The sequence below is a fragment of the Thalassophryne amazonica genome, chromosome 13 (genome assembly GCF_902500255.1).
Source record: "Thalassophryne amazonica chromosome 13, fThaAma1.1, whole genome shotgun sequence".
In the NCBI taxonomy this organism is placed as follows: Eukaryota; Metazoa; Chordata; class Actinopteri; order Batrachoidiformes; family Batrachoididae; genus Thalassophryne; species Thalassophryne amazonica.
In genome coordinates this window covers 25,764,643-25,790,135 of record NC_047115.1, presented here as the reverse complement: position 1 = coordinate 25,790,135, position 25,493 = coordinate 25,764,643, and the positions used below count along the sequence as shown (strand labels likewise).

The following is a 25,493-nucleotide window of genomic DNA, read 5'->3' as shown; positions in this document are numbered from 1 at the left end:
CATCGGCAGCATGTTCTCCACAATATATCTCCCTATCAAGTCATAGAGCTCTGTCTGCGTTAGTTTTTGGGGAGCTGAAGCACAAAAATCAAGCTTTTGCTGCTTACACAGTGAGGGTCCTTCACCGTGCCCTTTGTTAGCGGACCCCACGTTAACACCAGCCCTGCTACCTGTGTCTTGGTCTTCTTGGGCCACTAGTTTAGCGGAAGCGTGAGCCATCGACAGGTGTTTCAGTAGGTTGGAGTTGCTTACACAAGACGTGGACAAAGTTTTTGCTCGGGGACATAATGTACACTCGACGTGTACATTTTTACCTTTGACCTCAACGTGGTTAAAGTAGTGTCTGTATTTCCATCTGGCAAACGCTGTCTTCACACTTGAATCCTCCTCACTCGCCATCTCTCGCTATGCGTTGTAAACACCCTCCACTATGCATGCGCTCTAAACACCCACCCACCTAGTTTCTCTGATTGGCTGAAGATGTAATCTTACTATACCTTAGCCAATCATCATTGCTTAGGCGGTTATCTCACCCTCCCCTCCTTTGTCACTCACACACACACACACTGACAAGACACACACACTTGCACCTGAGAGTCCTGTGTCTGTATGCGTGAAGTAAAAAAAAAAAAAATTATTGAGCGGCTTCAGTAACGTACAGTAACGGGGTGTCGGTAGTGGTAACGGCGTTATAGTGACAGTCAGAGTAATTACTTAGATTAATCGTTACTGAAAAAAGTAACGGCGTTAGTAACGCCGTTTATTTCAACGCCGTTATTCCCATCACTGTTGGGCACTTAGACAAATTTCACATCCAGCTCGAAAGTGATCGTCTGCTGACTGTTTTTGGGCTAATAGTGCGAATGGCCACACATTTTCCCAGTGCCAAGTGAGCGGTGTTAGATATTCGTGTGTGTCACCTGGAATTTGGCCGACACTGTCATGGCGGGTGGAAGCCCGTCACCAGGAGCGGCTGGACCCGCAATACAGACTCCCAAACCAGGCTTTGGTGTGGAGGAAATCATGGTCTTTAATTCAGGCTTGGGTTTGGTACACAAGTAATCAGTCAGCGCAGCAGAGGTACAAACAGGGTTAGGCTGAGACGCAGTCATACACGAGCAGGGTTCAGAGGCACAAACACCGACATCTGGGATGAGGCGAGAGGCATGGTCGAAGAATACAAAGCAAGGTTCAGAACAGGGCAAGACAAAAATCAGGACTGTGAATGGGTGCTGGAAAGTGTACGAAGACAACAATCTGGCGGTGTGCAGTGAGACTGTAAGGGCTTAAGTAACAAGTGCTGTGAACAATGTGCATGTGCAGACTAATTAGGTAACAAGGTGCAGGTGTGGAGGGAAGATTCCAGAAAGGGGGCGTGGCTAGTAGACAAAGATCAAACACTGTGCAAGAGAGTGATGTGAGGAGCAAAGATACTTGGGCTGGTGTAGTGAGGTGAAACAAAGCAGACAGAATCAAAGTGAGGGAAAAACATAAAGGCAGGTGCAGGGCGTGGAGTGAACATAAATAACTGGATGTGAGTGCAATCTAAGAACAAAACAGAGGATTACAAACACAGAAGATAAACTTCATAAAAACTGCTCTGAGAATAACAGACAATAAAACACTAAGACAAAACTAAACTGGAACAGACTAAGAAACCAAAGTGGCTAAACAAATTAAAAATAAAACAGAGACTGAGATAACAAAACCTGACACTAAAGCACAACAGATAATATAACCAATGAGAAGAACAAAATAAACAAGTGGTAAACAATGAAAACACAAACTGGCTGAACAAAACAAGAACGGAACTGCACAATGGTTAAAATATAAAAGTAGTAAGGAAACAAAGTGATAAAGCAAAATAGAACATAGAAGAAACACATGATGAAAATAAACCACTAATAAATCAAAGCAGGAACAGAAGATGCCGCAAAGAAAGAGGCAAAAAAGGGATCAAAGCCTGGAACAGGGCCGGTCATAACAGACACCTACCGCGAGAGGAATAGAATGGGCTCTGAGAGCGCACACTCTGTCTTTCAACCGCTTGTGTGCGCAAATAGTTGTAGCAACAGATGTACGAGGCATTGGAGGCAGCTTAGATTTTACACGTATTGCATAGGATTCCTGATTCATGCGCAATTTCACCACATTCATGATGTGTGTGAAGGGGCCCTAAGTACCGTAGGACACAATATACTGTATATATTTATTTGGTGAAGGTGGAAGTTGGCACAGAGTTCAATACTGGAGATCTCTGACATGCAAACTTGCACTGATGACCATTCACCACCTGTCTTGACCTTTAAGACAACATAAATATTAGTGAGCTAGTCATATTAGCTAGCCATGTGTTGAACTTTTAAATATTTAGGTATAAATTTGACTGCTGTGTAACTTGTTCCAAAACAGACTGATATGGTTTGAAGTCAGTTGTCAAACATACATTCCCTTCACAAATATTAGCAAATGAGTAGCAGCTGCATTAGCAAGCACAATCCACAAAGACTTTTCATGCTAACTTGGCAGGAAGTTGTAGGTGTCACTTTTTTTTTTCTTTTTTTTTTGCAGCTAGCTGAATGGTTAATATGTAAAACTAACATTATGGCTTAATGATGTTTTAGAAGTGTTTAAGCAGACGTTAGTGCTTAAATTAAAATTGCAAGTACACAAACTGTACACTGCCTACAATTTGTAAAGGATTGGCTATGGACTCCAATGCAAAGAACCACATTGGAAGACAAGTAAAAACAAGATTTATTGTCCTTGAAGACAAAATTGGGTAAAGTTCTGGTATACAGGGAATCAGTCCCATAGACAACAGTCTTTTGAGGGCGACAGCTATCTATCTATCCAGAAGAAAAAAAATTAGGAAGACGACATGTCAGCAAAAGTCTGTAACTGGAAGTAAAGACTGGCAATAACGCAAAAAAGCAGGATAAACTTAATACAATCTGGTAATAAGGGAATGCTCTAAATGCAGTTAAATAGGCAACCAAACAAATGGGTAAGTGCAGAAACATGAAAATAGAAGTCCAGAATAGGACGTTAAGCTGCACAAAATGAACATGGGCAAAACATGAAAGTAAAAGCACCAGAGAATCCTGAGGAAGAATTAGCCAGATGTTACAGAGAATAACAACAATATATGGAGAATAATACTAGAGACAAATTAGTGTGGAGAAAATAGGTTGAGACAGAAAACAGAACAATGGGGAGCTCAAAACACCAAAACGTGATATGGCAGAATTTATTTATTTGTAGACTGAGACAGCGAACTTTATGGGCAGAATGGTGGTATAAACAGTTAGTACACATATAGGGTTTGTACACTTGCCTCCCAAACAGGAAGTCCCTGGGTCAAGGCCAAATGTACATTTTCCATGTACATCTGGAGTTGCATCAGGAAGGGCACATGCCATAAAAGTTGTGCCAATCACCATATGGTCAATACCAGATCTGGAGCAGCTAAAACAAACATACTTTTTTGGAGACAGTGGACTTGTTTCATGATGGCAGAATCTTTCTGGAAGAACTAAGTCTTTAGGGTTCCGATGCTCCCTCTATGGATATCAGACTTTGATGTTAGCTCAGGGCAATGACTAGATGTCTTTAGTCCAAGGTCTCTTTGGAGGATCACTGGATAGTCATGGAAAAACTTTGTGTCAAACGAACGGTTACTTGAGAGATTCAGATGAGGATTATCACTTGCATTGTAAGGGAAAGTACACCAAGATGTTTTGGTCATGTTGTGCATTTCAATGGGGATCCAGTGTCTCAGTATTAAGGACCCCAGTGCCTGGAGAAGGCAAAGGAGATGCCCACATTTTGAAAAATGGTGATGGACCAGTTGTCTGTCATCCAGGACCCAAAGTGGTTTTGTGGTATGGTGACTGTGGAGTCACACAGGTCCAGCCCATGGTCCCAGATCTGGCCAGGACTTGTTATACCTGTAGGATTTCTGTGCTCTTGGTAATACAAACTTAATGGCTTAAAGGACTCATAACACCTGGATACATTGACTGAGTGACTGAGTTTGCTGTCTCTACTCCACACTGAGAAATGCCATGACAGATCTCACAAGAACTGACTAAATCACCAGGCTTACATCTCGTATCATGACTGCATGCATATAAATTAATTTTAGCTAATCATGAATGTGACGGAAACAGTACAGCTCGAGTCAGTTTTTGACTGTTGGGAGGCTCTCGGTCTTACTTGTATTTTTGTTTTGCTGCTAGATGAATGCCAAGACCACAAAACCACTGGTAATTAAACACCTATGGCAGTCTTCATTTTAATTTATGTCACATTAGCAACAAAGATTTGTTGAAAAAATACCAAATATGGAATTGAGACGAAACCCAAACACTGGACTGTGAACTATATAAATAACCTTTGACACGTCCTGATTATGATATATGGTGAGCAGCTCGCTGCCAAAGCCGAGATAAAGGAGTCATTACCAAAGCGAGGAAATGACTCAGACTCTTTCTTGATCTCAAAAACAAACCAACTGTCATTAAGTGGTTATATCACCTTAATGTCTAATATACAAAAACTAAACAGAGAGGAAGCAATGAGGTCACAGGTTGATTCCGTCCATTGGTGGTTCTCAATGGTTTAGGATTAAGCAGAAAGTGACTGATGTCATGATAAGAGCTTAGGGAAAGTTGAGGCAGATCACTACAAACCAACAGCACCTCTACTTCTCTCTTGAAAGAGGAGATTAAATAAGATTAATTTAAAGAGCTTTAGTGAGACTAATCTGGATATAAAAGAGTGGTTAAATAAACATGAACAGCAAGGAGGACGGAACAAAGGGATGGCAGAGCCTCAGAGAAAACTCCACTACTGGGTCAGGGACCACATGAAGTATCAGGAGCATGTGAGCAGACAACAAGATGAGCAGGAATTCACCTCCGGCCGCTCACCAAAAGAAAAATACCCACTCCAGTTTACTTTGTTGCATTTGTTAAATCACAGTGCTGTGGTGGAAGATTAATTATTTAATTATGGTGCCCAGCTTTGTTGGCTTTGTGCATAATGAGCTGCAGAAGGCGCACACATATCATTCTTGCTGCAGGAATTCAATCAGTAGATGCTGTTGTGTGTTGGGGGGAGTTTGGCTGGCCAAGATATTGTTTGTGTGTTTTGTGTATACTTCGGGTTGTTTGTGGGGGGCGTGTCTGAGGCTGTGATGATGGATGAAGCATCTCTCACCCTCCACTGTCATCATGCCAACCCCATGCACCTGATGAGCCGTTCATGTGCAGATCTAGAGGACTACCAGCTGAAGAGGATGCACCTGATGAGCAGTTCACGTGTAGAGCTAAAGGATTACCAGCTGAAGTGGATGCACCTGATGAGCAGTTCACTTGCAGTTCCAAAGGACTTCCAGCTGAAGTAGATATCCTAATGATGTACTACATTTAAGTCATGACTGCTCTGTGTAAGGTGCTGGGGACTCAACCTTGTTACTTCTGTGTGACGACCGTTTGTCCAACACTGTGACGCCGAGGATCGCTCCAGGTTTGACGCACCGTGCCTGTTAAGGAGAAGGGTGAGGGACACGCTCCATCAGCACACCTCAGAGGTAACTAAAGCTTAAATGACTGAGTAATTAACAGTAGTAATTTGGCGTCTTGCACGCAGCAATATTTGAGCTACTCTGATAATTGTGTAAATTCGCTCTTCACAGCCGTGGCGTGCGGATTGATGGTCCTCCACAGGCTGTGAGAGCTGTCTCTTTAATTTGAGTCTGAAGTAGAACCTGAATGTGTTTGCTGATGGTGTGAACCCTAAACAGTATTTGTGTGAACAGTGACTTACCTCACCTCTCGTCCTTAACAGGCGCTGTCCGATTCATTAACCACCTGGGGGGTGCCGGCGGGAATTTCTGGGTCCAGAACTGTCGAGCTCCAATCCCTTGGGCGCTAGGAAGAGCGCGTCGTCCTCCACCCCGCCAGGCCATTAATTCACCTTTTGTTTATATATAGCACTTGTAAAATAAATCTGTTTTCTGGAACCGCGCTCTGTTTATTTAGCACTGGGTCCTTGTCAGATGCTGGTTCGCTCCTCAACCCGCGTCCATACATAACAGATACACAGCACAGGCAGAACATGCACTGTTCTGGCACCATTCTAATAATGGTAACTATTCTAACAATTATTGCAATAGTAGGCATAAATGTACAGGTAACTCAATCATTATTGGAAGACATGTTAGTAATATGTTAATACTGGTGAGGTTTCCTGTGCAATTTCACCTGCTATTGTAAGAATTCTAACAGTAAATTGGTGCTGCCACAGTACCGAACTGCCCTGGATCCTGGCTGGTAACCACCCAGACAGAGGCGATAATCGATGAATTGCTGCTGACGCTCTGAAATTACATGTGCAGTGGAGACAGGGCTGACTGATTTTTAGGGGGGACTGTTCAGTCGGCGACACCGGTTCTGCTGGAGGAGTTGTCCTGAGTAAAGAAAGGAGTTTTTATGCTGTTGCCTCGTGTTGGGTCTCTGTAAACAACATAGTACAAAGTATAGTCTAGATCCTTTCTACAACCCCAATTCCAATGAAGTTGGGACGTTGTGTAAAATTTAAATAAAAACAGAATACAATGATTTGCAAATCTTCTTCAACCTATATTCAATTGAATACACCACAAATACAAGATATTTAATGTTCAAAGTGATTAACTTTGTTTTTGTGCAAATATTTGCTCATTTTGAAATGGATGCCTGCAACACATTTCAAAAAAGCTGGGACAGTGGTATGTTTACCACTGTGTTACATCACCTTTCCTTCTAACAACACTCAATAAGCGTTTGGGAACTGAGGACACTAATTGTTGAAGCTTTGGAGGTGGAATTCTTTCCCATTCTTGCTTGATGTACTTCAGTTGTTCAACAGTCCAGGGTCTCCGTTGTTGTATTTTGCGCTTCATAATGCGCCACACATTTTCAATGGCTGACAGGTCTGGACTGCAGGCAGGTCAGTCTAGTACCGGCAGTCTTTTACTACAAAGCCACGCTGTGTAACGTGCAGAATGTGGCTTGACATTGTCTTGCTGAAATAAACAGGGACGTCCCTGAAAAAGACGTTGCTTGGATGGCAGCATGTGTTGCTCCAAAACCTGGATGTACCTTTCAGCATTGATGGTGCCATCACAGATGTGTAAGTTGTCCATGCCATGGGCACTAACATACCATCACAGATGCTGGCTTTGAACTTTGTGCTGGTAACAATCTGGATGGTCTTTGATTTCCAAAAACAATTTGAAATGTGGACTCAGACCACAGCACACTTTTCCACTTTGCATGTGTCCATTTCAAATGAGCTCAGGCCCAGAGAAGGCAGTGGTGTTTCTGGATGTTGTTGATGTATGGCTTTCACTTTGCATGGTAGAGTTTTAACTTTTATGAGGTCTGTTAGAAAAGTAACAGACCTTTTTATTTTTTTCAAAACTATATGGATTTGATTCATATGTTTTTACGTCAGCCAAGCTTGAACCTTCGTGCGCATGCGTGAGTTTTTCCACGCCTGTCGGTTGCGTCATTCACCTGTGGGCAGGCTTTGAGTGAGCACTGCTCCACCCCTCTCGTCGTTGTTTCATTGCGAGGAAATGGCGGAATGATTTGGGCTTTTTTTCCCCATCAGAATTTTTTCAGAAACTGTAAGAGACAGGCAGCTGGAAACCATTCACTCCAAAACGGGAGGTGTTATTTGTCTCGCTTCATCAGCAAATTGGTCGTGATGCGCGAAGCCTCCGCGCGGCTTTCCATGACAAAATCTCTTGATAAAAGTGAAATCTGCCGGAAAATGGCTGATGTCCAGCTCTTGTGATAACCAGAGAAATTGCACACGACGGTCCTGGCTCCACACAGCCATCCGTTTAGAAATGATGTGGTGGTTTCTGCCTCTCGATGGCGGCTCGGAGCGCGGTGTGCCGTGCGCCATTGTGGGCCATCCTTAAAGCTGTAGTAACACTCCTTATTCTCTGTGAAGCCTGTAAAATTTTCACAGAAAGCCAGATAAATTTTTCGAATGGTTTCCAGCTGCCAGTCTCTAACAGTTTCTGAAAAAATTCTGATGGAAAAAAAGCCCAAATCATTCCGCCATTTCCTCGCAATGAAACAACGACGAGAGGGGTGGAGCAGTGTTCACTCAAAGCCTGCCCACAGGCGAATGACACAACCGACAGGCGTGGAAAAACTCACACATGCGCACGAAGGTTCAAGCTTGGCTGACGTAAAAACATATGAATCAAAGCCATATAGTTTTTGAAAAAAACAAAAAGGTATGATACTTTTCTAACAGACCTCGTATACCCAATCTTGGCCTTCACCTGTTTCCAATGACAATCACCTGTTTCCATTTAGGTGTTCTGTGAGCATTCATCAACTTTCCCAGTCTGTTGCTGCTCCGTCCCAACAGTTTTGAAATGTGTTGCAGGCATCCATTTCAAAATGAGCAAATATTTGTACAAAAACAACAAAGTCTATCAGTTTGAACATTAAATATCTTGTCTTTGTGGTGTATTCAATTGAATATAGGTTGAAGAGGATTTTCAAATCATTGTATTCTGTTTTTATTTATATTTTACACAACATCCCAACTTCATTGGAATTGGGGTTGTACATGGAAAGTGCTTTGAGACAGGGTCTTGTAGGAAGATCGCAAACTCAAACTCTTCAAATATGATGGTGCTGTGACCAACATCTGCATACTGGTGACAGGACGACTGTCATAAATAAGAGTTAAAATAAGAGTACCGTAAATGCTAGAAAAATTGTGCAGTATCTTCTTCTTTGTCTTTCGGCTGTTCCCGTTAGGGGTCGCCACAGCAGATCAATCGTTTCCATCTCACCCTGTCCTCTGTATCTTCCTCTGTCACACCAACCACCTGCATGTCCTCTCTCAGCACATCCATGAACCTCCTCTTTGGTCTCCCTCTTCTCCTCCTGCCTGGTGGCTCCATCCTCAGCATCCTTCTCCCTATATACCCTGGGTCCCTCCTCTGCACATGTCCAAACCATCTCAATCTCGCCTCTCTGACTTTGTCTCCAAACCGTCCCACCTGAGCTGTCCCTCTGATATGTTCATTCCTAATCTTGTCCATTCTTGTCACTCCCAAAGAGAATCTCAACATCTTCAGCTCTGCCACTTCCAGCTCTGCCTCCTCCTTTTTGTTAGTGCCACTGTCTCTAAACCATACAACATAACTGGTCTCACTACTGTTTTGTAAACTTTCCCCTTCACTTTTGCTGATATTCTTCGGTCACAAATCACTCCTGCCACCTTTCTCCACCCACTCCACCCTGCCTGCACTCTCTTCTTCACCTCTCTACCACACTCTCCATTACTTTGAACAGTTGACCCCAAATATTTAAACTCATCTACTTTCACCACTTCTACTCCTTGTAATTGCACTATTCCACTGGGCTCCCTCTCGTTCACACACATGTACTCAGTCTTGCTTCTACTGACTTTCATTCCCCTTCTCTCCAAAGCATATCTCCACTTCTCCAGACTAGACTCAACTTGCTCTCTACTCTCACTACAGATCACAATGTCATCTGCAAACATCATAGTCCATGGGGACTCCTGTCTTATCTCATCTGTCAACCTGTCCATCACCACTGCAAACAAGAAAGGACTCACAGCTGATCCTTGGTGTAATCCCACCTCCACTTTGAATGAATCTGTCATTCTGACTGCGCATCTCACCGCTGTCACACTATTCTTGTACATGTCCTGCACTACCCTAACATACTTCTCTGCCACTCCAGACTTCCTCATACAATGCCACAACTCTTCTCTTGGCACCCTATCATAAGCTTTTTCTAAGTCCACAAACACACAATGTAACTTTCTGTCCTTCTCTGTACTTTTCCAACAGTATGCTCAGAGCAAACATTGCATCTGTAGTGCTCTTTCTCGGCATGAAACCATATTGCTGCTCACAGATCTTCACCTGTTTTCTAAGCCTAGCTTCTACTACTCTTTCCCATAACTTCATGCTGTGGCTGATCAGCTTATGCCTCTGTAGTTACTGCAGCTCTGCACATCACCCTTGTTCTTGAAAATAGGAACCAGCACACTTCGTCTCCACTCCTCAGGCATCCTCTCACTTTCCAAGATTTTATTAAACAATCTGGTTAGAAACTCTACTGCCATCTCTCCTAGACATTTCCATGCCTCCATTGGAATGTCATCTGGACCAACTGCCTTTCCACTCTTCATCCTCTTCATAGCAGCCCCACTTCTTCCTTGCTAATCTCTTTTACTTCCTGATTTACTCTCACCACATCATCCAGCCTTTTCTCTCGCTCATTTTCTTTATTCATCAACTCTTCAAAATATTCCCTCCACGTTCTCAGCACACACTCCTCACTTGTCAGCACATTACCATGTGCATATTTTACCACCCTAACCTGCTGCACATCCTTTCCAGCTCTGTCCCTTTGTCTGGCCAATCGGTACAAGTCCTTTTCTCCTTCCTTACTATTCAACTTCTTGTACAGCTCGCAATATGCCTTTTCCTTTGCTTTTGCCACTTCTCTTCTCGCCTTACGCCGCATCTCCTTGTACTTCTGTCTACTTTCTTCATCTCTCCTACTATCCCAAAACGTTTTCGCCAACCTCTTTCTCCTTATGCTTTCCTGGACCTCTTCATTCCACCACCAAGTCTCCTTGTCTTCCTTCCACTGTCCAGATGTCATACCCAGTACTGCCCTAGCTGTCTCCCTCACCACATCTGCAGTACTTTTCCAGTTGTCCAAAATTGCTTCCCCTCCAACTAGTGCTTCTCTCACCTGCTCGCTAAATTTCACACAACAGTCTTCCTCCTTCAGCTTCCACCATCTGATCCTTTGTTGAGCTCTCTCTGTTCTTCTTCTTTACCTCTAAAGTCATCCTACAAACAACCATCCTATGCTGTCTAGTGACACTCTCTCCTGCTACCACCTTACAGTCTGTGATTTCTTTTAGCTTGCATCTCCTATAAAGAATGTAGTCCACCTGTGTGCACCTTCCTCCACTCTTATATGTTACCCTGTGCTCCTCCCTTTTCTTAAAGTAGGTATTCACCACAGCCATTTCCATCCTTTTTGCAAAATCAACTACCATCTGTCCTTCCCCGTTCCTATCCTTGATACCATATCTACCCATTACTTCCTCATCACCTCTGTTCCCTTCACCAACATGCCCATTGAAGTCTGCTCCTATCACCACTCTTTCATGCTTGGGCACACTCTCCACCACCTCATTTTACACACTCCAGAAATCTTCTTTCTCCTTCATCTCACAACCTACCTGTGGGGCATATGGACTGATGATATTCATCATCACCCCTTCAATTTCCAACTTCACACTCATCACCCTGTCAGACACTCGCTTAACCTCCAACACACTTTTAACATACTCTTTGATTCTGAGTGCAGTATCAAAGTCCATAAAAAACTAAAGATAGATCTGGGTCCTTATAGAATGGCTTCGGAGTCCAGACCCGGACTGTGATCTGTCTACTGGTGATAGACCATCAGTGAAGCATCCCTTGAAATTCTGCAGAAATACCACTATAGTGAACTACTGTAATGTTGTGAGTGTATAAGTTTAACTGCATTGAGAAAAATTTCTCTTCTGGTTTTCAATTTAATCGCTTTCCTGTAATTTCTCAGTAGGAAGTGTTCTTTTGACTTTTCAGCAGTTTCCTTTGTTTTCTTGCTTTATGTGCAGGCAGCTGTTGATCTATTGTCTTTGTCATTGTTGCAATGCTGCTGTGCAGTCGTCGTCATCATTGCAGTGAAAATCATTCTGTTTATTGCACACCAAGAAGATTTTTTGTCTCTACACAGATGGTGTTCTGGGGACAAAAAAAAAAAAAAAAACTACTGTTTTTGGCTTTTGTAGAAGAGGGTTGCAATCAAACCCAGGCGGTGCATTCTTCTACATGAACCTCAACCTAAAATATACAGCAGATAAATGAAAATTTCAGTGTTTACTAACAAATATTGATATGATATTTTTGATCAGGATATGTCATTCAAAGCGCATATTAAACAAATATGTAGGACTGCCTTTTTGCATTTACGCAATATCTCTAAAATCAGAAAGGTCTTGTCTCAGAGTGATGCTGAAAAACTAATTCATGCATTTATTTCCTCTAGGCTGGACTATTGTAATTCATTATTATCAGGTTGTCCTAAAAGTTCCCTAAAAAGCCTTCAGTTGGTTCAGAATGCTGCAGCTAGAGTACTGACAGGGACTAGCAGGAGAGAGCATATCTCACCCGTGTTGGCCTCCCTTCATTGGCTTCCTGTTAATGCTAGAATAGAATTTAAAATTCTTCTTCTTACTTATAAGGTTTTGAATAATCAGGTCCCATCTTATCTTAGGGACCTCATAGTACCATATTACCCCATTAGAGCGCTTCGCTCTCAGACTGCGGGCTTACTTGTAGTTCCTAGGGTTTGTAAGAGTAGAATGGGAGGCAGAGCCTTCAGCTTTCAGGCTCCTCTCCTGTGGAACCAGCTCCCAATTCAGATCAGGGAGACAGATACCCTCTCTACTTTTAAGATTAGGCTTAAAACTTTCCTTTTCGCTAAGGCTTATAGTTAGGGCTGGATCGGGTGACCCTGGACCATCCCTTGGTTATGTTGCTTTAGACGTAGACTGTGTTTCATAATTATTGTATGGCCTTGCCTTGCAATGTGGAGCGCCTTGGGGCAACTGTTGTGATTTGGCGCTATACAAGAAAAAAGTTGATTGAAGTTGATTGATATGGAAGTGGAAAAAACAAAGGTCAGCGTACATGAGCCTGGTTCTGCTGGAGGTTTCTTCCTGTTAAAAGGGAGTTTTTCCTTCCCACTGTAGCCAAGTGCTTGCTCACAGGGGGTCGTTTTGACCGTTGGGGTTTTACATAATTATTGTATGGCCTTGCCTTACAATATAAAACGCCTTGGGGCAACTGTTTGTTGTGATTTGGCGCTATATAAAAAAATTGATTGATTGATTGATGAGCACTTATGCATCTTTCTGGAGGCACTAAGTGCAAGTTCCCGCACCAGCTCAAACCGTAAACGTTACCTTATGAGGTTGCATTTGCGATAAGAGGTGGCGTGAGCTGGCAAAAATGTGGGTGCAATTTCAAGCCAAAATGGGTGGCTAAATTGCAATTTTTTGCTGACATGATATCAGCTGTGCCGCATCGTCCCACTCAGCACAAGCAGGTTCGTCTGAAGCAGCAAATCCACAGAAAAAAGCTGCTCTGTTTGCATGCTGGTTGGAAATACAGCACACGCCATTATTTATCTTACTTGAATGCCACATGAATTTGAAAAGACTTACACAGAGTTCTAGTTATTTAAATGCCGGGAATCCAGACTTTATAAACCCAGTAGATTTAACCATTGCATTTTTGCATTTTCTATGTGTATTTAGCTTCCTAAATATTAATAAATAATATGCTCCCTCAACTCCACTGTGCAGCCTGTATATGCAATAAATATCTCCAGCTTGGGTTATGATTACATTTGAAAGAAGCAGAGAGGGTACCAAGCCAATAAACAGTTTTCTTTTTTCTACCAACATAACTCAGCCAGAAAACTTTTACATGGACACGTGCCAGGCGATTCTATCCATCGCCTCTTTGTTTCTGTCCTGCTCTTTATCCCAAAGACACCACAGACGTTATTTTACTCTGACTGGACAGTCTTTCAGCACATCCTTTTTGTTCTGTCATAACCTCAGACTCCACTCTAAACTGGATTCAAAGCTACAAAATATTTCCACATCAGCTGTTCGATCAGTATTGTTACTATACGGCGTTACATGGGAAACAAGGTACCAGTAGATTCAGTAGATTCTCACAAATCCAACAAGACCAAGCATTCATGATATGCACACTCTTAAAGTAGACCTGCATTGAAATAAATGCAGTCAGACCTTTGGACCAAAAAATGACATATTTACACATGAGATCCTTCTGAATGTAGTAAAGTAAATCTGCAAGCCCAGATCTGTCATTCAACGGAGAAATCTTCATTTGAAAACGACAAATTTACAGCTAACATTTAGCCCTCCACAAATTGTCCCTCTCATCATGGACGCTGCCGAGACGTCAGGGACAAGACCCTCTCCCAGCATGCATTGCGCGCGCCAACTGTAATTTGTGGATTTACGTCAGTTTGCATCTGCACCTTTTTCTTGTCTTATATGGAAGGATCTACTTTTTAAAACTTCATATTGTCTTGCGGTATGCTTGGTGAGTACATATTTCTTTTATTTGTGCTTGAAAATTATTTTGTGGACTTTTTCATATGCCCGTTTGATTGAGTGGCGTCGCATTGAAAATCTACTGTCTTTCACCTCCGGTGTACCGTCGCGGGCTACGGAGGCGAGACCCGCAAAGAATTCAAGTCATTAAAAATATATAAACCTTTCTCAGTGGCCACGGAGCTCTGTGGCTCCGATTACCGAGACGTGCGGCGCTGCGGATTTTGCAGCAAGAAGTCTGTCCTTGCGAGCAACAGGTGTCACCGCGCACACTGCATTAAAACGGCGAGCGTAGTCTCTGGACTTGTGCCAAGTTGGTGCAACTCCATTCAGTAGACAGAGAGGTGGTGCTGGCTGCACAGTAGACACTGGGGCGTGAGTGCCGCGGCGGAATTTAACGAGCGCATGCACTCGGTAAGCGTATCGGGGGCAGTAAGAGCGAGGTGTCGGGGAATAATGTTGCCCGCTGTCAATGCCGCCGCTGATCTGATCCCCGGATCTGAGCAAGCAGAGCTGTATCTCACATTCATTGCAGCTTACTTTTGGATGTTGAAACCAGGATGTGTATAACAGTAACATTACTAAGAGATAAAATCAATTTCAATGCGGGATCGGACTGAAGGCGGGAAAGCGTCGTCTTGTCACCGACGTCATGGAAATGATCCGGATGTACAAACTGTTTTCAGAGAGGGCTAAATGTTAGCTGCAAATTTGTCATTTTTAAACGAATATTTCTCCGCTGAATTACAAATTTGGGCTTACAGATTTACTTTACTGGATTCACAAGGGTCTTATGAATACATATCAGCTATTTCTTTTCTGAACTCTGACCACATTTATTTCAATGCAGGTCTACGTTAAGGCTATGAAATTGGGCTATTAGTAAAAAAAAAGTAGAAAAGGGGGTGTTCACAATAATAGTAGTGTGGCATTCAGTCAGTGAGTACGTCAATTTTGTGGAACAAACAGGTGTGAATCAGGGGTCCCCTATTTAAGGATGAAGCCAGCACCTGTTGAACATGCTTTTCTCTTTGAAAGCCTGAGGAAAATGGGATGTACAAGACATTGTTCAGAAGAACAGCGTAGTTTGATTAAAAAGTTGATTGGAGAAGGGAAAAAATTATAGGCTGTTCATCTACAATGATCTCCAATGCTTTAAAATGGACAAAAAAAAAAAAACAGACGTGTGGAAAAAAAGGTAAACAATCATCAAAATGGATAGAAGAATAACCAGAATGGCAAAGGCTCACCCATTGCTCAGCTCCAGGATGATCAAAGACAATCTGGAGTTACCTGTAAGTGCTGTGACAATTAGAAGACGCCTGTGTGAAGCTAATTTATTTGGAAGAATCCACCGCAAAGTCCTTCTGTTAAATAAAAGACGTGCAGAAGAGATTACCATTTGCCAAAGAACACATCAACTGGCCTAAAGAGAATGGAGGAATATTTGTGGACTGATGGGAGTAAAATTGTTCTTTTTGGGTCCAAAGGCCACAGATGTTGTGATACGACCCCCAAACTCTGAATTCAAGCCACAGTACACAGTGAAGACATTGAAGCAAGGTGGTGCAAGCATCATGATATGGGCATGTTTCTCCTACTATGGTGTTGGGCCTATATATCACATACCAGGTATCATGGAGTTTGGATATGTCAAAATACTTGAAGAGATCATGTTTCCTTATGCTGAAGAGGACATGCCCTTGAAATGGGTGTTTCAACAAGACAATGACCCCAAGGACACTAGTAAACAAGCAAAACCTTGGTTCCAAACCAACAAAATGAATGCCTCGCAGATGTGAAGAAATCATGAAAAACTGTGGTTATACAACTAAATACTAGTTTAGTGATTCACAGGATTGCTAAAAAAGCAGTTTGAACATACTAGTTTTGAGTTTGTAGCATCAACAGCAGATGCTACTATTATTGTGAACACCCCCTTTTCTATTTTTTTGTTACTAATAGCCCAATTTCATAGCCTTAAGAGTGTGCATATCATGAATGCTTGGTCTTGTTGGATTTGTGAGAATCTACTGAATCTACTGGTACCTTGTTTCCCATGTAACAATAAGAAATATACTCAAACCTTTTAGTCACATAGCACTACTATTATTCTGAACACTACTGTATACAAAAACTTGCAAACAAGAAGGAAGATGGACACTATTGGTTGTAAAATACTGGCAGGAAGCTCTATAAGAAAGCTGAACAGTCCGAGATCTCGTTTAAAAAAAAAAAAAAAAAAAAAAAAAAATGAAAGAAGGTGTTGATTCCAAGATGAATGAAACTAGAACAGTGCTGGGAGGAGACCATGAACGTTCGTGCACACTGAAGATGGAGGTGAAGCTGCACAAACATTCAGATTTCGCTGCCAAGCTAATGGAAGCATAGGCAAATCTGGGCATGCACGCCTTTGATTTATTTCTGAGTTGTTTTTTCAACAGGATGATACCATTGCACTCATTCTTTTTACAATTTTTATAGGCTTAGCTGAGAAAAAAAAAATTGTGCTGGTGCAAATGATAATACTCATGACAGTGAACAGAATTTGTTACAGGTATCGACTGAATGGTGAATTCTAGAGGTGGGTGGATCGATCCTAATATCGATACCAACGCTGATATTGATACTGAATGAGCCTCGTGTAAAAAGATCGATACTCAAATTTTTTCCTCTCCCGCACGCACTAACTGCTGCGCACACAGATTCATCATCTCTGTCTGTAAGAGCAGCGCTGCGTCACGCAACACGGAGCAGCGCACCCTCCTCCCTCTGGTCTTTTCTTGTTGCGCTGTCACGTGGCTCAGCGGCACCAGCCAACAGCCATGCAGGTCGGCACAGCCAGGCCTGACCACTCAGCGCTCTCCTCAAGTCAGCCCTCAACCTCAGGAGATTTTGTTTTAAGTTGTGTTGAGTGATACTTTTTTAAACAAAAATGTTGATTGTGATAAAGTATTTTGTTGTCATGTACAATGTTTGGTGAAATTCTATCCTAGGTCTTTTGGATCCTTTGGATCTATGAAGCTTAAATATGAAAAAGTATTGGTATCTATATCGGCGATACTGGGCCTGTATTTACTTGGTATCGGATCAATACCAAAATTCCCGGTATCACCCACCTCTAGTGAATTCATGGAACCACCCAAGAAACATCATTGCCTCCGAACTGTCTCCTCTAATGTACCCATGACCATAAAGTGACTGTCTTGTCTACTGTGGCAAGCATAAAATGATTACAAAATGCAGAAATCACATTTGTGTGCAGTTATTTATTTTACACTAACATGAAATATAACGCATGTTCAATTAATGTTTACATCTTAATCACTTATCAAATTGCATGCCATGAATCACAAATAAATGTTTAAATTTGACAATTTCCCAATTTTTCACTGCTTGCCTCATCCGTTTGTGTTGTTCCATGGTACTGCCACCAGGTGGCGTGTGCGCTGTGTTTATGTTCTCGGTTGTACACACTTCTGTCTACAGATGTAAGGGAACCCTTTCAGAACTAAATCTTGGCAGATATATTTCTAGAAGACACAGTATTTCTTGTACACTTAATATACCTACATGTAGAAACTGACTGGGCAACTTTTAAAAGTTTGTGCTGCCAAGTTCCTCTGATGAAGCATTATCATGACTTTTGGAAATCAGAACTAGGCTTGATCAAGACACAGGTGGCTGGGTTGAGGGAGCGAGTGAGAGAGCAGTAGAGAAACTGACAGACAGGTGGGAACTTCTAAAGGCCAGCTGACAGCTCATTGCCTGGAACGATGCGATTTATAGTTAGTTATGTAGATAAGTAAAAACATATTCACGAGTCTTCTTTGATGAATCATAAAGAATATCAGCAGTACAAACAAACAATGGACATTCCGCCACTTCAAACCGGTAGTAATGGTAAACACGCATTAGCGAGAATGCTTTGAACACCACTGGAGGTTTTGAGTCCACTCGCCTTGCAGCTGTAATATGAATGGATTGATGATTTGTAATGATTGAGCAAAGACAAATCAAGAAATTAATTTGTGACTGTGTCCAAGATCTGACTAATAAATGAGACATCAGCACACTGAAAAACAAGAGCAATCTGAGCTTTCTGATGTCGCCAGTCTAGATTCAGATCACCTCCAAAATTCAGTGGAGTCTTCCATGCCCTAATATTTATCTGTGGTGCAACTTTGGTGAGAATCCGTAAGCTAGTTTTGAAGTAATCCTTCAAAGCCTAGATAAAGGTTTGATCCAGAATCCGGATCACCTCCAAAATTCAGTGGAGTCTTCCATGGCTTAATATGGAGAGACTTTCCTCCCAGCTTAGACAGGGCCCAGAGGTGACATTAGTCTGGTTATGGCGGGCTGCAGTGTGACCACAGCCACTGACAGGACTGGTTAAGTGGAATGTATCGGCCCCTATGGATCCAGAAACAGTAATGATCAATGTTCAATGGTCAATGTTCAAAGGCTCAATGTTCCTCGATGTTGTAAAACTCTCTCTGGAGAATCCTGGAGAGCAACGGTAATGACTTCATGTCAAATTAACAATTACTTAGGGAGAGTGAGATGAGGTGTACTTGCATTGTGGAAGACTCTCAGCTACAACACATGTCCACCTCACGCGCTTCCCTGAGCATGATCCAGTGTGCAGTTACCTCAGTGCTTAGGACCACGGTCACTGGAAAAGGCCAAACAGGTGTCCACAGATCATACGGCTGCAGCAGACGGGTGGTTACTTTTGAAGGTGGGTGATGGACCGGTTGTCCACCTGGGTGGTTGCAATCCAGACCCAATGTGGTTTTGTAGTGTATAGGATATGGCAACACGTAGCACCAGCTCACGCTCCCAGACCAGATCTGTCCTGATCAACACATTGAAGACCTGCTGTGAAATGTTTGGCTTTAAATTTTGTTGTTGTTTTTTTTGTTTTGTTTGTGCCTCACAATCACTTTTAGAATCTAATTCTTCAAACACTGTTGAACACAGTGAATCAAATTGCATTTCATGTAGTCCAGTTTGGTTAACACTCTGCCCAAATTACATTTTCATCCTTGTAACTTTGTCTCCAAAGCCCAGTTGCGTGATAAACAACTTTCTGATGTAAAAGGTTTAACTCCCCCCCCGTCTCTACGCTGTTTCTGATACTTGTTTTCTGCTGGAGAAAATAAAAAGTGTAACATCAGATTCGCCCAGAGCTTTTCAGCAGAGGGCTCGAGATCAGTGGTGGAGACGTAGGGTGAAAATGGGCAAGGTGTTCCACATTGTGAAGAAATGGCACATACATGCATTTAGATGAGTTATTTTAGAGCTATAAATTCTCAAAACCAGCATCATCTTGAAGCCACTTGTACACGACAAGGCTGAACAAGCCTGGAATTCACAATAGCATTAAAAGCACCCAGTCCAGTCTGGGTATATTTAGTATACAGAAAATACAATGGGGGCAGAGAAGGATTTTCATACAAGAAAACAGATCACATCTAGGCTTCAGTCTCCCAGGTGCCTTCTGGCAAACTGTCCTTGAAGTTTTCTTTTTAAGAAATTCCTATTTGCCACTCGTCCATAAAGTGTATCTGGTGATGCAACAGTCAAACGTTGCACGAAGTGTAGCTTTTCCAGTCACAACCACAGAAGCTATATAGCTATAGCTCTTCCAAAGTTGTTGTGGTTGTCTTGGTGGCTTCACTCACTGCTCGGTCACTCAGTTTTTGACAACAACTTACTCCAGACAGATTTGCCATACAGTACCATACTGTTTGTATTTCTTAATGATAGGTGTTATTTAAGTCCACGACTCATTCAGTGACTCAGAAATCAAGGTTTAAGGTTCCGTTATTGTCATTTACATGTTTCACATGAAAAATGTTCATAACCATCCCAAAGAATGGTTGTCCAAATAAACGTTGTTGTAAAAATGGCAATTTACTTTCTATTCAAAAAAGTGCTCATAATCGAGTCCAGCATACATTTCATGTCATTAGTTTTTCAGTTTATTAAAGTATTTTGTTTCTTTTTCTTTATTTTGAATACCTGTTGGACATTTTTAAACTATTTTGAGTGTACAAATCTATTTGCTTTCAATTTTATAGATATTTTAAAATGTGGGCTTAAAATATAGGGGTGCCAGTAATTCTGACCAGGATTGTAAACAATGAAACTGATTTGAAAAAAAACATGAAATGAAATAAAAGTAATTCATGGGGGGGGCACCCTACTGCTTCACCTCAGGGAGCTTTGGTGGCTGCTGTGTACTGGGCACATTCAGATCACTTAAGTTGGTAGAAAACAGCTTTCACAATAGCAGAGTGCTGTGCAGCTGCCACACTCCAATTTTAAGGGGATAACAGATCACACCGTGACTTCACATCATGCCCAAACCACATTTATGATTAATTTAGAGGATAACCCCAACCCCTTTATGTCCAGTGCCCTATTTTACACTACACATCCTCTAAATCACAAAAAGGAGTTGGATACCCCCCAAATCCACCTGCACTAAACCGTATACATATTGTGCTGTAGATCATCAGGACAAAGTCCTTGGAGTATTGGTGGTACTGCACTCCCAGATGCCTAGCAACCTCGTAGGCTGAGCTCATGAAATCTTCAATGTCATTGATGATGTAGCACAAAGTGATCAACAGACATCACGTAGTCTCCTTGGCGGAGATCTTATCATGATTCCTGTGGATCGTCTCTCAGCTTCGTCTGTACGGTGGCTTGTCTGTGCAGCTTTGCTGTTGTTTTAAATTTAGCTTTTTATTTTGTGCCATTGTTTTGTTGAATGCCTGTGCCAAAACTACTAAAGCACACTGATCCTTCTTCATGTCTAATCGAAAACTATTTGTGAGGCAAGAAAGAAAGTGGCTACAGAGATCACTGAAGCCCGAGATCAAAGTCTGAATGATGCCGCTAAGGATTTTACACAACACCAAGCATGATGGATGAGGTTTAAAAGGTGAGCAAGTGCTGTTTCATGGTGAATCGGGATGTCTGATTGGCCACTGTGCCGGCCTGTTAGAACTAATATCTGCTGTTGCCAGCTGTGTTTTTGATAAGATTTTTGGCAAAGCTGCTGTGCAAATTCAGTTACCGACACATGAGCAGAGCCACTTTAACATCCATATGGTTGATGTGTCGAGCTGGTTTGGGACAAAGTCTGTCTCTCTGCTCAGTTTCATGGTCTTAGAGTAGCAAATGTCTGCAAGAGGAACACTGATTAGAGGGTATACCACCGCCAAAGGCTAACAATCTGCAGACAGTGTTCAAATACATTAAAGACAGTGACTTCTATTTGCAACAATAATTCTACCACTTTCTTTGTACTCTGAGTTGGGTCATTGTCATGGGGACGTCAACCCAGTGCAAAGCCAATCTGCACTCCCTTGTGTCCCCAAGTGGTCTATATGTTTTCAGTATCTGCAGTTCAGATTCCACACCAACCCCATGGAGAGATCAAAACAAACATGCATGTTTTGATGGAACCTGAAGTGCCTGATGGAAACGTGGACACGTGGCGAACATGTTAATACCACTCAGAAAGTAATGAGGCTTTGGTGACGATGCAAGAAGAATTTAATCACAAAGTGCCATCTAATCTAAGTTAGTGTGAGCATGATTAGACTTCAAACCATTTCAATTTAATTGTAAATTAACACATTCATTTTATGATTACCAAAATATGACCCATTAATCATCTTCTGAATATATAAATAATACATAAATGCATGTAAAAGTAAAGTGATACACAGCAATGAAACACAACCTTCTTCAATTTATAACTGATGTTTCAGACCCATCTTGTTTTTCCTCAGCATTCCTGCCTCCGTCAGCTCTGTGTGTGTCCACCTGATCCTGGTTCCCTGCCTCCTCCGTAATTGTGGTCCAGTCGATGTCGATTTCAAAATTCTGTAAACCTATCTGTACAATAAATTGTTATCCTGTTTTTCACCACAGCTCCCAGCATTCTTGAGTCCTAATTTGGTTCAGTTGGCTCAATCTTAACAGTAAACTGCTTCTTTCAGCCATATGTGAGGAGGTCCTAAAATGTTTGAAAACCTGGTGTATCATTTGCTTATTTACAACAAACTGCTTTAGCCATCAGGAGCTAAGAGCTAATTAATGTCACTATAAAAGCACAATATGCAAGTAAACTGCTTCTTTCCACCACTGAGCAGATGAACATACCACACATTGAAATGTCTGACAACACGGTATATCATTTATATGTCAACAACAAAAACACTGCTTTAATAGTGGAAACTAAGAGCTAATTAATGTTTCTGTTACAGGTGCAAGCTGCTTCTTTAAGCCACGTCAAAATACAATCATATGTGAGGTGAACATACAACATAATTTAAACTCCTTTTTAAAATATTTATAAAAACATTCATTTTCTTATTCTTATTATAAAAGAGCTGTCCTTGTACTTTCAAATAAATCCAAAGAAAGTTTCTTCCAAATAGAGAAAAAAAAGTCCATCTTCATTCAAAAGTGTGGTCTTCCAGTAAAAACATGGTTTGGTATTTCTTCAAAATTAAGAACGGTTTCTTTCTTTCTAATCTTATTCTGGTGATTCTGAGGTCCCCTTACAGAAGCAAGGTATCTTGGAACAGATTTACACCACTCCTTAACTTGCCAGAGTGTCGGTGTGCATTTTGTGCGCTCTCCCCTGCCCCTCCAACACATGTGCGTGTGGTTCGTGCACCACCCTGGAGGCAAGGCACCTCTCATCTAATCACGGAGTAACATCTTGGTCTGTGTGCTGCTGGGGGCATGGCTGCCTGCCAACAGCCGTTGAGACATCTCTGGTTCTGGATGTCACAGCTGCAGAACACGTCCCATGTTTTGACAAACACACGCACGTGTATGCTTGCTCTCATCACGTGGAAATACATAAAAACATATCGCTTTTGAGACAGGCTGGAGAAACAGACTGTCAGTTCATGTGGACACACAGCAGGCGATCTGAATGTCACGTCTGTCTGACAGGACATGCGTGTTGGGCCGTGAGGGCTGTGAGCGGTGCGCCACAGGACAAGCCAACAGTGCAACAAATACAGCCCTTTCAGTCACGTATCAGCAGAAACATGCTGTAACAAACGCCGTTTGGTCGGTTATCACAGCGCTTTTTTCTCTCTTAAAAAAAAATACATTTATCTGCTTGTTGATTTTAGCCATTTCACACTCCTGTTAAAAGACAGTGATTGTAGCACAGTGGTAAAGCTTCCGTCTGGTAATCAGAGCTTATGGGTTCGAATCCTGTGTGTGCCATTTATTTTTTAATTAACCAGGGTTATTTAACTGCAGGGTTCTGTATTGCCTCCCCTTTTATTTATATCAACCCAGTGATATTCACTAATTATACAGCTGGTTTTTATTTTATTTTCCTCCACATCAGTGGTGCGATGTGGTGCAGCTCCTCGCACTGTGTTCCTGTTCGCACAACACCATTGTAAAGCACGACACCGTCGCACCGGGATCGTGCATGCCTACTCAATGTTTTTGTGGATGACTCATACGAGCTGTTCCGCTGTGAGTCGCCCAGATTTGTACTTACTCGTAATATGTTTTAAGGGGCCCTTAACTGTGGTTTATCAAACAGACTTTTTCAGCACAGCACTGACATCTTGCAGATTACTTTCTATGTGGAACATTTCCCAAAGTGACAGAGTGGCCCAACAAAAACTTATGGTAAGTTCAGTTTTAAATCAGCAGCATTTATCCATTTACTGTTCACATTGCTCTGGAAATGAATGTCTTTCCATTTGCACCGTATCATGCACACACACAAATTTCTGTTCATTTATGCTGTAACAGTGCACAGCGCGCACACACACACACACACACACACACACACACACAGACATGAATGTCTGTTTCTGGGTGTTTTTAGGGCACAGTTCTTTGTGTAATTCGACAGTCTTTGCTGTTTCATAAAGACATTTTTCACATATATTTGTTTGAAGTGAGCGCGGCTGCTAATTGTATTTTAACTCGAGCTGACATGAGGAGAAGCTCAAAATAGTAATGCCATGAAAATCGCTTCTTTAAAGAATACTTTAAGTGTGATGTGATTCAGTTTTAAACGGGTACTGAAAGCAATCAAACCCTGTTTGGAAGTTTTCACCTCTCTCGCTTTTAAAAAGGAAAAGGTGGTTTAATGGTGTTTCTCACTTTCACTTCAAGTGTAAAGAAAATTTGGTTGTGAATCGTGATTTTTTTGTTTTTTTTTCTGTGTATAAGTCACAGGACCTCTCAAACTAGTAAGAAAAAAAGGCGACCTATACTCTGGAAAATATGGTACTTGAGAAGAAACTCTTTTATGCCACTACAAAATTTTAATAGCTCAAGAGTGCATGAATGTTTTAGCAACACTATCTGTAAAATTGAGAAGGGGGCTTTTGTCAATAAATTATCATCAAAAATGTTTAAAAAAAAACCTGTTGATTGGAGCTGAACAGATGTGACTGTCTGATTCACTCCCACCTGTTGTCTGGAATCATTTGGTTTGATATCAAAACTAAATCAAATACCCTGCTGACAGTCCTCATGTCATAAGCTGATCCATAATTTCAAACTGTGCTCGGTGGACTTGCTGTCATCCTGAGAAATGACGAGTGTTTAAGAGGGAGTATTTACCTCATACTGTGTAGAGAAGCAACACACTGATGACAAAGTTTGCATTCAAATACAAAAAGAGAAAATGGAACAGAAGGCCAAATTCACACAGAAAGTCAATGTTCTCTCTGGGTAACAGAAAAGATGTGCAAAAAACAAAACAAAAAAACCTATTGATAAAATTTAGAGGCAACTCAGTTGTTATAGTATTATAGTAGAAAATAAAAATTGTATCTGCCTTGCAGCAAATAATCAGTTTGTTTTCACCTTGTGGAGATGAAATTGTCAAATGATTTTCTGTGCTTTTCCTCAGCTGGAAGCTCTTTGACGTTTGTTTTGCTGAAATTTATTTCTTACTCCCTTGATGAATTAAAAACTGCTGAAATCTGTAAAAAAAAAAAAAAAAAAAAAACAGTGGCTCAAAGAAATGACAGCATGCAGTCAACTGTTTTATTTAAGTAGAGGATTTTTTTTTTTTTTTTTTTTTTTTTTTTGAGTGTAAGTACTCCGACCTCTGTAACTGAGCTGGTAAAATAAAAATCATGAGTATTAAATATTTCTGTAAATTACTCAGTGACATAAATGGAGGCAACAGA

General features: G+C 41.6%; 1 protein-coding gene and 1 long non-coding RNA gene across 2 annotated transcripts in view; one reads left to right on the top strand and one right to left on the bottom strand.

Annotated features, from left to right (window-relative positions):
* The window catches only part of chrm3a (cholinergic receptor, muscarinic 3a), a 306,968-nt gene that overhangs the window by 250,663 nt on the left and 30,812 nt on the right, over window positions 1-25,493 (bottom strand). The gene's annotated exons all lie outside the window — the stretch shown is intronic.
* Window positions 639-24,157, top strand: LOC117523768. Its single transcript, XR_004564613.1, has 3 exons — window positions 639-788; window positions 13,236-13,239; window positions 24,143-24,157. It is a non-coding gene; the product is annotated as an uncharacterized LOC117523768 (long non-coding RNA).